This window comes from Ictalurus punctatus, chromosome 4, assembly GCF_001660625.3.
Source record: "Ictalurus punctatus breed USDA103 chromosome 4, Coco_2.0, whole genome shotgun sequence".
Lineage (NCBI taxonomy): Eukaryota > Metazoa > Chordata > Actinopteri > Siluriformes > Ictaluridae > Ictalurus > Ictalurus punctatus.
The window spans coordinates 13,052,501-13,066,008 of NC_071284.1; the positions used below are offsets into that span (position 1 = coordinate 13,052,501).

General features: G+C 38.1%; 1 protein-coding gene across 3 annotated transcripts in view; it reads right to left on the minus strand.

The window, feature by feature from the left end:
* Positions 1–13,508, minus strand: part of megf11 (multiple EGF-like-domains 11) — a 135,074-nt gene that overhangs the window by 121,242 nt on the left and 324 nt on the right. The gene's annotated exons all lie outside the window — the stretch shown is intronic.

Consider the following 13,508-nt stretch of genomic DNA (forward strand, 5'->3'; position numbering starts at 1 on the left):
ATTTACTTGAAAGTGCTGGGAATTCCACCCCTCTCCTTTTTTAACAAGCAGTGCATACCTTTCCTGTGATTTATCAGAAGCTCTTATGCTCATCATCATGTATGCAAGGAGGTGATGCAGGATGCAAATGCAGTTAAGAGCTTTATTAAGGGGCAGACAGACAAATCCAAAATGTGCATCACAATTGTAGTCAAAACAAGCAAAAGGTCAGGCAAACAGCAAACAGAAAAAAGACTAGGCAAAAAGAGGATCAATAAACAGGAGGGCAAAAACAGGATCAAAATCCATGAAACGAGAAATAAACGAGAAAAAAGTCTTAGTACGGGTCTGGCGGAAAACACAGAAACACACAATACTTTGCACTGTACAAACACACACGAGGGGTTTAAATAATTAACGTAATTCAAAGGTAAAACATAAACAGCTGTGAATAATAATGATAAAATTTCGAGGTACACACTGGTGGACTCTACTCTTCAGTTCACACCACAGGTTTTCTATGGGTTTCAAGTCAGGGGACTGGGATGAACATGGCAGGACCTTGATTTTATGGTCAGTAAATTATTTTTGTGTTGATTTTGATGTATGTTTTGGATCATTGTCCTGCTGGAAGATCCAACTATGGCCCATTTTAAGATTTCTGCCAGAGGCAGTTAGGTTTTCATTTAATATCTGTTGATATTTGATAGAGTCCATGATGTCATGTATCCTAACAAAATGTCCAGGTCCTCTGGCAGAAAAACAGCCCAAAAACATTAAAGAGCCACCACCATATTTAACCATGGGCATGAGGTACTTTTCCATATGGCTACCTCTCTGTGTGCACCAAAACCGCCTCTGGTATTTATTGCCAAAAAGCTCTATTTTGGTTTCATCTGACCTTAGAACTCAACCCCATTTGAAGTTGCAGTAGTGTCTGGCAAACTGAAGATGCTTGAGTTTGTTTTTGGATGGGAGTCGAGGCGTTTTTCTTGAAACATTTCCAAACAACTTGTGATGTAGGTGAATTCCAATTGTAGTTTTGGAGACTTTCTGACCTCAAGACGCAACTAACTTCTTCAATTCTCCAGCTGTGATACTTGGAGATTTCTTGGCCACTCAAACCATCCTCTTCACAGTGCGTTGAGACAATATAGATACGCGTCCTCTTCCAGGTTGATCCATAACATTTCCAGTTGACTGGAACTTCTTAATTATTTCCCTGCTGGTGGAAATGGGCATTTCAATGCTTGTGCTATTTTCTTATAGCCACTTTCAATTTTGTAACGCTCAACAACCTTTTGCCACACTTCACAGCTATATTCCTTGGTCTTACCCATCGTTATTAATGACTAAGGGAATTTGGCCTATGTGCTACCTCATAGGTATACCCCTGTGAAACAGGAAATCAGAGCTGAACAATTACCTGTTCCTAGTCACCCAAGTGTACCAAAAAATTAAAAATATAAATGGGAATATACTTCAAATATATTTTTCTCATATGAATGCACAGGGGTGCTAATAATTGTTGCACACCTATATTTAACAAAGTTTTTTTTTGATAAACCGGTGTTTTGTTTGCAATTGTTTGAAATCCATGAGAGCAGAGGATTTTTTGTAAATTGTTTGAACAAAAGATCAAAAGGTTCAACAATAAAGAACATTTTTCACAGCCTTCTTTGTTCATATTTACCAAGGGTGCCAATATTAGCGGAGGGCACTGTATGTTTTATATCAGATCTGATCATAAATTCCATGTATTCCATGTTGTTCCTTCCATGTATGTAAACAGCCATGTATGCATGTGAATGAATTCACTTATGTGAGTATGTTCTTATATGCACAGAAACTGAAAAGTATGCATACAAAGTTTTTTGTGCTTATGTACAGGTATGCTAATGCAGCCTCACGTCTGTGGGGTGGGGGGGGGACTTTCAGTTAATCCAGTATTACATAATGACTACTATTGGACAACTTATTAAAATTCCAAAGAAATATAGTCAGAAATCTGGCAAAAGTAAACTGCCGTTGCTGTACTTGCTTTGTTAGAGTACCCAGCTGATGGTGCAATTCACAAAAAAAAAAAAATTCTTCATTAACTTTCATTTGCAAGCAACTGTTTTTTGGTCTGGTGTTGCATTTCCATCCATCCATATTCCATACTGCTTATCCTACACAGGGTCACGGAGGAGCCTAGAGCCAATCCCAGGGAACTCGGGGCACAAGGCGGGGAACACCCTGGACAGGGTGCCAACCCATCGCAGGGTACAATTGTACACATTCATACAGCCCTTCACACATTACAGACAATTTGAAAATGCCAATCAGCCTACAACGCATATCTTTGGACTGGGGCACGAAAACGGAGTACCCGGAGAAAACACCTGAAGCACGGGGAGCACATGCAAACTGGGTGGGATTCAAACTCCCAACCCAGAAATAACAAAATTACCATAACTAATTACCTAAGACCATATTTATAATGCCTGTGTCCCACCACATGAGGATATTTGGGAATGTTATCTAGGTGAAGTCAAGGCAATTGTTCACATACAGGATTTTAAGTTGATTTGCAATTAATAATTTAATAAAGGTTTTCTAAATGGTTTATAGGAACTTTTTTGTCAGAAACAATTTCACATCCACATTTAGTATTCTTTTACACACATCTACAGTCATGTGAAAAAAATAAGTATGCCTCATGGAAATTGGAAAAGTCAATACAGTCCTACATTATCACAAATTACCTTCAAATCCATATCATTTAAATCAGGTGTACAAGTTTGGGTGCCAGTGGTCAGAACATACTTAGGGAGTGCAGGTAGAACCTGTCTTATTTATACCCCACCCATATCAAGTGTCTGGTGTTCCCTTCGCTATTGAGGTGTGTGGTGTTGTTACAGTGGAGGGTCTGAGACGGATGCAAATGCAGTTGAAAGGGTATTTAATGAAAATCCAGTAAACAAATCCAATATGAGAGGCAAAAGCGTGGTCAGAAACAAATAGGGGTTCAGGCAATCAGCAAACAACACAGAGCAGAACAATGCAAAATACGAAAACCTGGAAGCAGAAACAGAGTTCAAAAACCAGGATAGCAAAACAATGATCAACGGCTTGGTAAGTTAGATAGGTACACTGAGTGTTACTTCACAAAGTCCTTGTGAATGAAAGTTTCTTTTTAAAAGGGTGGTGTGTGTGTGTGTGTGTGTGTGTGAGTGAGTGTGTTATTGGCAACAGCTGTGTGTGATTAAAACTACAGGTTTTAGACACCTAACAAGTGTCATCATGCCAAGATCTAAAGAGTTCTATAAGGCCTTCCGAAAAAAGTTTTGGATACCTATTAGTCTGGTTAGGGATTTAAAAAGATCTCTAAATTATTCAAAATACATCATTCCACTGTAAGGAAAATAATCTACAAATTGCGCAGACTTCAAAAGACTGCCAATTTGTCCAGGACAGGCCATCCCAGCAAATTCAGCCCAAGAGTAGACCATCTGATCAATAAGTAGTCTCCAAGAACCCCAAAAATTTGACCTGTATGGGCAGCGTGCCAGGAAAAAGCCTTTGGCAAACTGTAGTCTTGCAATGAGCATATAGACAAAGACCAGGCCTTTTTGGAATAATGTGCTCGGGACAGATGACTCAAATATAGAGTTGTTTGGCCGCAGTAACAGCAGACATGTTTGGCCCAGACCAAATATAGCTTTTCAGGAGAAGCACCTCATACCAACTGTGAGGCACGGTGGTGGAAATGTTATGGTTTGGGGTTGCTTTGCTGCCTCAGGGACTGGACAGGTTCAACTATGAATTCTGCATCATATCAAAGAGTGTTTGAAGATAATGTGAGGCCATCTGTCCAAAAGCTGAAGTTGAACCAAAAGTGGGCCTTTCAACAGGATAATGATCCTAAGCACAATAGCAAATCCACCAAGGAATGATTCAAAAAGAAGAAATGGTGGGTTATTGAATGGACTGGATTTGAATCCCATTGAAATGAGATGTTTAAGGTTACTCCCATTTGACTCCATGAAGTCACTCCGATGTGGCTCCTTGCAGAAACAAGAAAAAATCAAAACAAACAAACAAACAAACAAACAAAACTCTTCTTAAAGCCTTGCAAGGATCAGTTGAAATCAACCTCAAATTCTTGGTTCAAAATTACACCCTGCTGTCTTAACTCAGATTTTCGAATGCAGGAGATCTGGCACATTTCTTTAAACTCTATGGATAAACTGAATGTCAATATTCTTGTTTCTCAGGGTGAAATGAAACTGTCATGATACTAACACTCAACTCATAGCAATGTAATTTTCTATTATCCACTTGTCAATGTAAGTCAATTTACAACATAAAAGTATTTTGCTATAGTAGCCTCTCAAGCACATTTTCAGTTGATTTTCCCCTCACACAGTTTAACTGAGAAAAGGCTAATTCACATACTACGTGTTATCCAAACCTTAAAAATCAGGATACTTTTTCATACAGAGGAAGGTTCCTGCACGCTTTTACTGTTACAAACTATTAATAAAAGGTGAGCAAGTTGTATTCTTCAGAATCAAGCTTACAAATGACAAATGGTATTTGCTACTGATACACGTAATGGGAGTAAAACTCTAACATTCTCTTTTCCAAAATTATGAGAATGCATTATACTTTAAACCTCAAATCTCATCTGATAGGGAATGGCCACAAGTAGCTAATTCCCCTTTCTTGTTGAGTACAGTGGTAACTCCGCAGGGTCCGTGCTAATGATTAAGTTGTATGTTTAAATCACCTCAAATAACTAAAGCTACATGAAAGACGTTTTGTATTTAAAAAAAGTGTCTTCCAAACAAATAAATGTAAATAAATCACGGATTATCATGTTAGCGCTATAACAAATGTATTTTTTTTTTAAATCACATAAAACAAACTGAAATTTTTCATCTGATATAGTCTTTCAGGTTATTTGTTCTAAAGCTTCTCATCATCCATAGAAGAAGGTTTAGAAACAGTCGGATAAAGGAGTACCACTGCCCCAGAAAGCCAGTTAAACACCATGAACAGCCATGCATGGCCCCAGAAAAATAAAACAAGTCCGCTTGGGGCGGAGCTAGCCCCAAGCACTCACAGTTGGAGCGCAATGATTGCATTAAGCCTTCTCCGCATGTAACCTCAGCAGGTAATAAAAGCATAGCTCACTGGCAGAGAAGGGAGAGATGTTGCATGCATGCTCACAGCAGGTTACTATGAGATAACGATTCTCTATACTGCTGTCTCACTTTCTGTGTGAGTGGGTGTCTCTCTCCCTGTCTCTTGGGGTGTCTCTCTGTGTTTGTCTCTCTCGCTGTCTCTCTCCCACAGCAGCTGGCCTGCGACAACATTTTGACAGTCAACACTAAAACTCATCCCTCTGTTGCTGATAAGTATCAGTAGTACGTTCAAGAGCATGTTCTTTAAAATCCCACTCGCTTCCAAAGTCATCTTTGCTTGTACCCACCCACAATATTTTCTAATGAACAGAGTTATAAATAATAGTAGTATACATTTAAACCTAACTGACCTTGACCAGGATAAAGCCATTACTGAATATGACTGAATGAATGTGTAAATACAGTAATAATCAACCTGCCTTTTCTTCTTTGACCATCCACATGAAAGTAAAAACTTCCCACTCCCATGACTACTTTGTTCTGTTCTTGGGGTCCCGATTCACACCTCTACTACACACTAGGCGTCCTGAATGACTTGCTACTTTCTCCTGGTGGGTGAGCTTTCACCCACTAGTGGTGCAGAGGGTGACTATGGAGCACTTTCTCTGTGTATTGGACCACAAAGTGAGAAAGTCAGTGGAAAGTCAAGATATATAGTCAGCTCTGAAAGTATTGGAACAGCAAGGCCAGTTCTTTTGTTTTTCTATACACTGAACACATTTGGGTTTGAGATCAAAAAATGAACATGAGACGATAGAATTTGAGCTTTCTGTTCCTGCTATTTACATCTAGATGTGATAAACACATCCGAATATGGGACATTTAGTGGCAGCCCACCCAATTTTTAGGTGAGCTAAAGTATAGGAACAGATCGTCTTAAAGTAATTAACACTCAATGTTTGGTTGCATATCCCTTGCTTGCAACAACTGCATGAAATTAGCAACTCACTGACATCACTGATCTGTAGACTGACTTGGCCAGTATAACACCTTTAACTTTTATCCCTTGATGAAGTATTTCACTTTTGTTGCTCAACTCTGTATTTCATTGAAAATTCCAATCTGGCCTTCTGCTTCTTACTGCTGTTGAGAGGTTTGCATCTTGTGGTATGGCCTCTATATTTCTGCTCTCAAAGTCTTCTTAAAACAGTGGACTGTGATACCTTCACCCCTGCCCTGTGGTTGCTGTTAGTGATGTCACTGACTAAGGTTTTTTGCTTTTTCTTCACAGCTCTCACAATCATGTTTTTTTTTTTCCATCAACTCCTGTTGTTTTCATTCCTAATTGTTGTACTGGCTATACCCAGTGCTTGTGCCATGGCTCTGATTAGCTTGTTTTTCTCCCATAGACAGCTCTATGGTCTTCATGTGGATTTATCTATTTTTAACAAATGCCGTCTTCACGGGTGTTACCTACGGCTAAAACCAAGGATAGACATTCAGAGCTATAACTTGTTTAAACAATTAATGCCAGGGACACACAAAGATTTTTTTTTTTATCTTAACTGATTTTAAGTCCATGGGAAACCACAGACAAAGACAGTTTCAACCAGTTTTTAACATTGCTAGATGATTCGGCCAGACCGCTAGACAACACCTGGCGATTGTAGTAACAATTTCACAGACATGAGATCTCACAGAAACTCACGTTTTATCAAACGTGACTTCAGAAGAAAAACAAATATGGAGGACGATTGACATCATCAGCAGACTCTCCTGTCTATATTTTGCAACAAAAAACAAAAACAGGAGAAGCAAAATAGCAATTTTAGCAAAATGTAATTTTATTTACAAAATATCCTCTACATCATAGCCATTTCTTTGTAAACACACACAAAGTCATCTCTCCCGTGGCATGTTTGTGGCTGCCATGTTCCTGCTATAAAAGCACTATTGCAGGTATCCCGCCTCTGGCAGCCCGATCAAATATCAAACATGTTTGATATTTACGATTTGGGATCGGGGAGGCTCTGACTTGATCCAGAACAGTAAAATAATTGTAATGACACCACACAATTAAGGATTTTTTGGACAAAAAGTCGGTAGTGACCAAAAATGGGTGGGTTCAAACAAAATGTGCCATGTTCTACTTTAAGTTGAACAATGTAAATGTACATATGAGGAAATGAAAGCTGAAATTCTGATCTACTGTCTCACTCAATTTTTGATCTCAAACTCAATGTATAGCAAATCTCTTCAATGTATAGCAAAAACAATATAATTGCCCTTGCTTTAATATTTTCAGAGGGGACTGTATATCTCATTCTTTAACAGTACACATCTGACTACTGACTCAGTTTCTTTGGAGCTGTCGATTTCTTAGACTCATTTTCAGTTTAATCAAAGTTACTGTTAAAGATTTCAAAGTTTGCACCAAAGCAAACATTCTTTGACTCTGTGTATGGAACTAGACTTTGATGTGACTCAGACTTTCATATGAGGTTCCCAAATGTCGCCATTTCTTGAAATTCTTTGAACGCACACCTGGTTGCCTGTTCCAATAAATTTGATCACTTGAAAAATGGTTGGGTTCAAACACATCTTGATGTAAATATCAGGAAATGAAAGCTGAAATTCTGATCTATCGTCTCATTATTATTCTTATGATCTCAAACTCAAATGTCTTCACTGTATAGCAAAAACAAAAAAATTGGCTCTGCTGTTCCAGTGCGTTTGGAGGGGACGTAGACAAAAAGTATGCAAGGCCTTGCCATTTAAAATCCCACACATTCTTTTAGCAATTTCAAAAACTGAAGCAATTATATATGTTTCATTAAGAAATCATAAAAGACCATCTGTCAGGAGTGTGACCAAGCCCTATTTTTCATTTTGTTGTTTTTAAAGTACTGTTCCTGCTTTTGCCTTCATATTTTTCACCAGTGTTATGTAATGCAGTTGCCATGGCTCCAGGGTAGTTGGTCATTGTATTTTGGCAAGTAAACTTTTACTAAAATAACATCTGTCAATCGTGTAAAAAAAATGGCTTCATTTGCAGAATAAAGGTCATGGTTCGATAGGAGATGAAAACATCTTTTCACTATCTCTCTCTCTCTCTCTCTCTGATTCATTCATATTGAATTCTACAAGATTGAAATGATTAGATGGAGCTGTTTATAATACTACATAATGAGTTTCTTACAAGCCAAGGACTTCTCAACAGTCTCCAGAAAAAAAGTGTGATTACATCGTGTGCATCAGGTTTAATCCATCAGTTTGCTTACATGAAATAACTACATGCCGCTGCAGTAATTGGTTTAAGAAAGACAGCAATTCTTCACTCAGAATTGAGTATTATTACATCTGAACCGTTTGATTAGACACTGAGTAAAAAATATCCCATAAGTCTATAAAAGCAGTCTCACTTGGCTAACTTTATGAACTTTCATTTAATAGAATATCCATTCACATTTTATTTGTTCAAACTTTCATCAGTCATTCCTAAATTTGGTTTAGAGAGACAGATTACTCCACAGAGTCTGAAACACTATATGAATTGACAATGTCATAACTGGTTGATAGTAGAGAACCTGCCCTCTTATGAAGGTTTCCTGCGTCTGTTTCTCTTAAAGTGAGCTCACAAGAAGTACTTGCGAAGTACAGAAATGCATCTGTAAAACAACAAACCACTAACACAGACTTAATTTCTGGCCTCATTAGCAAAACACTGAGCACCTTGATTCTTCACGTCTTATCCGAGTGCTCTATCACGTTCTTCCTGTGTCTCATTACTGGTGTTTTAAAAGCACTCCATTCAATAATCAGTCTTCCGTAATTCAAAGGTTACAGTTAATCTTATATAAGCTTTGCAACTTTCTGATGAAGGTGAATGTAATGTTTATTTGAGCCGTTTGGAAAGATTCAGAACAGGGCAAGACAATATTTTTGCAGTTTGGATATTACATGAAACCCCCCCTCCCCTCCATACACACACACACACACAGACACACACCCCAATATATGTACACTGGCAAGAAAAAGTATGTGAACCATTTGGAATTTCATGGTTTTCTGCATAAATTTGTTATAAACTGTGATCTGCTCTTCATCTAAGTCAAGCGTATTGACAAATATAATGTGCCTAAAATAATAACAAAAAAAATTCTGATCGTTCATGTCTTTATTGAGAACAACCAAAAAAACCTCATAGTGCTTGTGGAAAAAAGTATGTGAACCCTTGAGTTAATGACCTGAAAAAAGCTAATTGGAGTCAGGTTTTAGCACACCTGGAGTCTCAATAAGAAAATGAGTTTGGAGGTGTGGACTACAGCTACTTTGACTGATAAAAACCCCTCAAACTTTTGGAGTTTGCTCTGCACAAGAAGCACACGCTTATGTGAGCCATGCCTTGCCAAAAAGAGCTTTCAGAGGATCTATGATCAAGAATTGTTGATTTACATAAATCTGGCAAGGGTTACAAAGTGATTTCAAAGACTTTAGAAACAGTTAGGCAAACATTTTACAAATGGAGACACTTTGGGACTGTTGCTATTCTACAAAGAAGTGGGCGCCCAGTCAAAATGACACCAAGAGCACAACGAAGACTCATCAATGAGGTAAAGAAACAACCCCGAATGACAGCCGAAGATTTGAAGGCATCATTGGAACTAGCTAACATCTCTGTTCATGAGTCTACAATACGTAAAACATTGAACAAGCAGGGTATCTATGGCAGGACACCACGAAGGAAGCCATTGCTTACTAAAAAGAACATTGCTGCATGCCTTAAGTTTGCAAAAGAGCACATTGACACTCCACAGCGGTATTGGCAAAATGTTTTGTGGACTGATGAAACTAAGATTGAACTTTTTGGAAAAACTACACAGCACTACATCTGGCGTACAAAGGGCACGGCATATCATCATGAAAACATCCTCCCAACCGTAAAGTATGATGGAGGAAACATCATGATTTGCTGCATCAGGGCCTGGCCAGCTTGCAATCATTGAGCTGAAGATGAATTCCCAAGTATATCAGACATAATAATGTCAGGATAATGTGAGAATATCTGTACGTCAGCTGAAACTGTGTAGAACTTGGATGATGCAACAGGACAACGACCCAAAAGACCGGAGCAAGTCCACAACAGAATGGCTTCAGAAAAACAAAATCCGCCTTTTGGAGTAGCCAAGTCAGAGCCCAGACCTCAACCCAATAGAGATGCTATGGAATGACTTGAAGAGAGCCATACACATGAGATGTCCAAAGAATATGACAGAGCCAAAGCAGTTCTGCCAGGAAGAATGGGCTAAAATTCCTCCTGAACGATGTGCAGGTCTGATCAACAGCTACATTAAGCGCCTGGTTGAGGGTATTGCTGCCAAGTGGGGGGGTCAACCGGTTATTAATTCTAAGGGTTCAATTACTTTTTCCATTGCCATTTTGAATATTGAATGAGTGTGTTCAATAAAGACATGAGGGATCAGAATTTATTGTGTTATTATTTTAGACACATTATATTTGTCAATACCCTTGACTTAGATGAAGATCAGATCAATATTTTTATGACAAATTTTTGCAGAAAACCATGTAATTGCCAAAGGTTGACATACTTTTTCTTGCCACTGTACTGTATACAACTTCTAACCCTTTACCATATTATTCAAGTTTAAACCAATACAATTATTTCATGTTGTCTAGATCTCTAAAGACAATGCATGTTTTAAAACGCATCTGATAGTAACGCACATCTCACTGTCATTGTCATTTAATACTTCCCTGTTATGTTTATTATTATCGATTTACTGCAACAAAGGAATGCTGCTTATTTGCTCTTATCTGGGAATGCAGACACAGAATGCAAATCAATTCCTAATGACTAAACTCGTTTTTGTGCACCAAATTGCCTGTACTGATACCTTACTAATTTAAATGAGTGTCTGTGAGCATCTTCAATTCTGTGGAGCTCATGAATGTATCATCGCAAGCAATACATTCGAATCTGACTGGATACTTATTATGCCTGGCAAAGCGGCACCATGCAGCATGCCAATACGTTTGTCCTTGGGAATTCAAACAACTGTCAGCACTGCGCAACCAACGGCCCTTCATTAATCAACACTAATTAAGTGTATTGATTGAGTAGAACATCAGGATTTCCAACTGAAAGGGTGTACTAGAGTGTAAACTGGAAACATTACATGCTGTGGCAAAGCATGAAAAGACTTGAAATCAACGTTTGCCCTTGGCAGTATTACATGGCAAAAGTGAGGGAAATGATAAAGGAAAAAAAAGAGAAAAGAAGAAACACCCATGTTTCTCTCTCATTAAATGCTGTCAGACTCAATCTGATCTAGAACTCTGCTGAGCAAAGGTGAATACTCACTCAATTTCATTGTTTAAGGGCTCCTCATGCACACACATACAAATGCACACACACACACACACACACTTAGAAACTTAATCACATCTAAAAAGGTATTAAGGATACAGTGTATCTTTTGTATGCAAAACATGAAAAATGATGGAAAATGTATACATATTTTTAAAAAAGTGAGCCCTATAAGATACAAAAATCGAATGCTGGTAAACTGGGAGACGCGGATGGACTAACCGTTCATGAAGATCAAACATCGTGCAAAAAAAATGAATATATTCTCAAGAAAGGGGCTGTTTAATTAGCCTAAAAGCACAGGTCTGTAAACAAAAGCTGCATTACTGTATTGCCACAGTACTGTTATGACAGTTATGACTGTTTGAATGATTGCTGCGTAGCTACTAACTAATGCAAGGCAATATGCCATCCACTATGCCGTAGCCATGACAGTGGGCTACAACTCTTAACCATTAACTAGGAAAAAGATCATGGTGATATTTCATGCAGTAAGCATTATATTATTATTATTATTATATTATCGATCTGAAAATTTATTTAACACATTTCAAGGTTACAAGCACACTGTACACAATAAAAGCATTTTTTTCAAATGCTTGAAAAAATTTTCTATCTCGGGATCTGAAAGACGGTTATTCCAAAAATGTTTCAAATATCACTGTACAAATCCAATGATGTGCAAATAAAAGTATTATTTTTGTTACATCCAAATTTGAAGTGTGGAAGAGTATCTGAATTGATCAAAATCATGATCTTTTATTCAGCAAGATGAATTATGAGGACAAAATATGCAAAAATATTCAACTAAAATACAAGGATAAAGACATAGTAGTAGTCCTCTTTATCCAACATCCAATAATATTCAATGGATCTTGGTAATCCCAATCACGGTCACAATAAGTATAACTACCAATAAGAATATGAAAGCGCGAGTTTTTTTTTACACAAGCGCCAGAAAAATACAGCTGGCACCTTGCCTTGCTCCATAGACCCATCTAGTGGCATAAAGGTCCAACTGCGTTTATTTAATAAAAATAAAAAATAAAAAGTCTCAACAAACTCAACGAGCAGAAATAAATAGGTTAGTGTTCTCCACACGTTTTTTGGAGTGTTGCTCATATCACAGCTGCAAAGCTAAACACAAACAAAAAGAAGTCATTCTAGCCCATAAACCGTGGATCAATTCTTCTTCTAAGATGATTAGCAGCAAATATTCATAATTAAAAGATGAATTTTGCAGCAGCATTAGCTAAGTATATGGTAAAAGTGATCTGTGCAGTGAAAATAAAAATGTATTAAATTTGGGTCAATTGGACTGTGGCCATAATGATGGAATAAGATAGTCTAAACGTGGTATTAGCACTGTTATATATCGCCAGTTAAAACAGTTTTATAGACCTCATACATAGAGAGTCGATTAGAAGGAAACATCTGTGCTGTGAGCAACACAAGTCTTTATTGCCCATTGAATTACAGCAACTCTTCATCACTGAACTCCAGATCGATCGAGGCAAGAAGGGGAAAAACACCAGAGAGGGACAGAATCAAAAACGCTATCACAACACAAGTTGGTTCAATGAACACAGGCTGAGTCGTTTTAACCGCTGTGCGCATCGCAATACCTGTTCAGCTATGGGGTTGTTATTACTTTAATAATATAGGTGTGCAGCAGGCAGCATGCACTACGCCGCAGGAATGTAAAGAGAGGGAAGAGTGTGGAAACCTGGCGGAGACGCAGCAGATATAGAGCCGTTTATTCAAACCCCTGCATAAAAGACTTCATTTAAAGCCATGGGGCAGTTAGTGTCCAGCTGATACATTAGTCGTTTCATAACATGGATGTTTTTGTCTGTATCACAACTCATTTAAACTGAGATTTCTATTTGTATTGTTTCAACGTCGTGAAGCGGTTCAAACTCCAAAGCGTTTTGCTCCGTAAACGCGCGTCGACGCCGCAGAGTAACCGTGCCAAAAGTCCACTTTTACGTTACTGTGGTGTTTAATAC